This window comes from Trichechus manatus, unplaced genomic scaffold, assembly GCF_000243295.1.
Source record: "Trichechus manatus latirostris isolate Lorelei unplaced genomic scaffold, TriManLat1.0 scaffold00179, whole genome shotgun sequence".
Lineage (NCBI taxonomy): Eukaryota > Metazoa > Chordata > Mammalia > Sirenia > Trichechidae > Trichechus > Trichechus manatus.
The window spans coordinates 1,685,974-1,688,153 of NW_004444115.1; the positions used below are offsets into that span (position 1 = coordinate 1,685,974).

Genomic DNA, 2,180 nt, shown 5'->3' on the forward strand with positions numbered 1-2,180 from the left:
CAGTTAAGGAGAGCGGAACCAGGATTTTAATATAAAGCTATGGGGTATGTCAAGCAAAGGAACCAGGATTTTAATGTAAAAGCTACAGGGCATGCCAAGCAGGCTGCTTGAGGCAGTGGAATATTCCGCAGCCTGGGGACCTCTGTCTTATTCTCAATCAAAGAACCATCAAAGGAAAATCTTTGTGTAAAAGGAAACCCAGGAGTAAGCAGTGGGATGCAGAGAGCAATGATGAGAAAATACATTGGTAAATATGTAGGTAAATCTATTGTAGAACAACAATGAATAATAATTGTGTGTGTTAGGGGGGCATGGTAATTGAAAACAGGGTCAAACTAAAGCTCTGGACAAAAATACCATGAGGGGGTTAGGGTAAGGGAAGGCTGTGATTACAACGAAATCATTCTAAGGTCCTTGTATTATTTACGAAGAGAGTAAAAGACTTTATCAAGACAATTATGAGTGTTAGAAAATTTAAGAGTGACTGCTAAATGAATATAGAAGGTGTAACTTCTACAATAGTACAAGGAAGACAAAGATAAGGGAATAAATTAAACTCACTCAATCCATTGGAAGGCTGGAAAATGAAAACAGCAACCACAAAAAGCCATGGTGAACAAAGTGTTTTCGTTGCTGAACTTGCCCCATGAGGTTGCAGACTCCATGAAAGGTGGCATCTTGCCTGCCTTGATCAGCTCTGTAACCCAATGTGCGGAGAACAGCTCCTGACACAAAGTTGCTTAGTAAACAGCAAATGGTGTATTCTTCTTTTGCAAATTTTTTATACTAGGCAAAAAATTAACCCCATTTTAAATACTGCTGAAAACTAAGTAGGGAGAACACTTCCCCATTAATTTGGTTATTGGATGTAATTTCTGTCCATGTCTGTTGCCTTTTTAAAAACTGAGGTCTTAGAATACTTTGGATACAAGTCCTTTATTGGATACGTTTTGCAAATATTTTCTTCCAGTCTGTGGCTAGTATTTTCACTCTCTTAACAGTGTCTTTTGAAGAGCAGAACTTTTGATGGGCTACAAAAACGTGATGATGAAAGATGTTCTCTTTTTTGCAGAATCTACTGGGAGAATGAAGACCATTCTCAGCAACAAAACTGTCGACATTCCAGAAAATGTCAACATCGCTCTGAGGGGATGCACAGTTATTGTGAAGGGCCCCAGAGGAAACTTGCAGAGGGACTTTGATCACATCAATGTAGAACTCAGTCTCCTTGGAAAGAAAAAGAAGAGGCTTCGTGTTGACAAAGGGTGGGGAAATAGAAAGGAACTGGCTATAGTTCGCAATATCTGCAGTCATGTACAGAACATGATCAAGGGTGTTACACTGGGCTTCCATTACAGGATGAGGTCTGTGTATGCTCACCTCCCCATCAACATTGTTATTCAGGAGAGTGGGTCTCTTGTTGAAATCTGAAACTTCTTGGGTGGAAAAATCATTCGCAGGGTTCGGATGAGGCCAGGTGTTGCTTGTTCAGTATATCAAGCCCAGAAAGATGAGTTAATTCTTGAAGGAAACGACACTGAACTTGTATTAAACCCAGCTGCTTTAATTCAGCAAGCCACAACAGTTAAAAACAAGGATATTCAAAAATTTTTGGATGGTATCTATGTTTCTGAAAAACAAACCATTCAACAGGCTGATGAGTAAGATCGAAGACTTGTCCAGCTACGGAAACAGGGCCGGATGATCCCTAAGACGTATGGGTGATATTTTTAAGATGCAATAAAATTCATCCATTGAAAAAAAAAAAAAAAGAAGAGCAGAACTTTTAAGTTAATGAAGCCCAAGCCCAATTTATCAAAAAATTTTTTTTATTAATTGTGTTTTTGGTGCATCCAAAAAGTCATCGCCAAACCCAAGGACACCCAGATTTCCTCCAAAGTTATCATTTTTTTTTAAAATTGTGCTTTAAGTGAAAGTTTACAATTCAAGTTAGTCTCTCATACAAAAATGTATACACACATTTCTATGTGACCGTAGTTGCTCTCCCTATACCGTGACAGCACACTCCTCCTTTCCACCCTGGATTTCCCATGTCCATTCAACCAGCTCCTGACCCTCTCTGCCTTCTCATCTCGCCTCCAGACAGGAGCTGCACATTTAGTCTCATGCATCTACTTGAGCTAAGAAGCACACTCTTCACGAGTATCATTTTGAGCCCT

The 2,180-nt window shown here is 39.5% G+C and overlaps 1 pseudogene; it reads left to right on the forward strand.

The window, feature by feature from the left end:
• Nucleotides 1-704: 704 nt before the first annotated feature.
• On the forward strand, nucleotides 705-1,665 carry LOC101351369 (60S ribosomal protein L9 pseudogene; annotated as a pseudogene).
• Nucleotides 1,666-2,180: the final 515 nt, after the last annotated feature.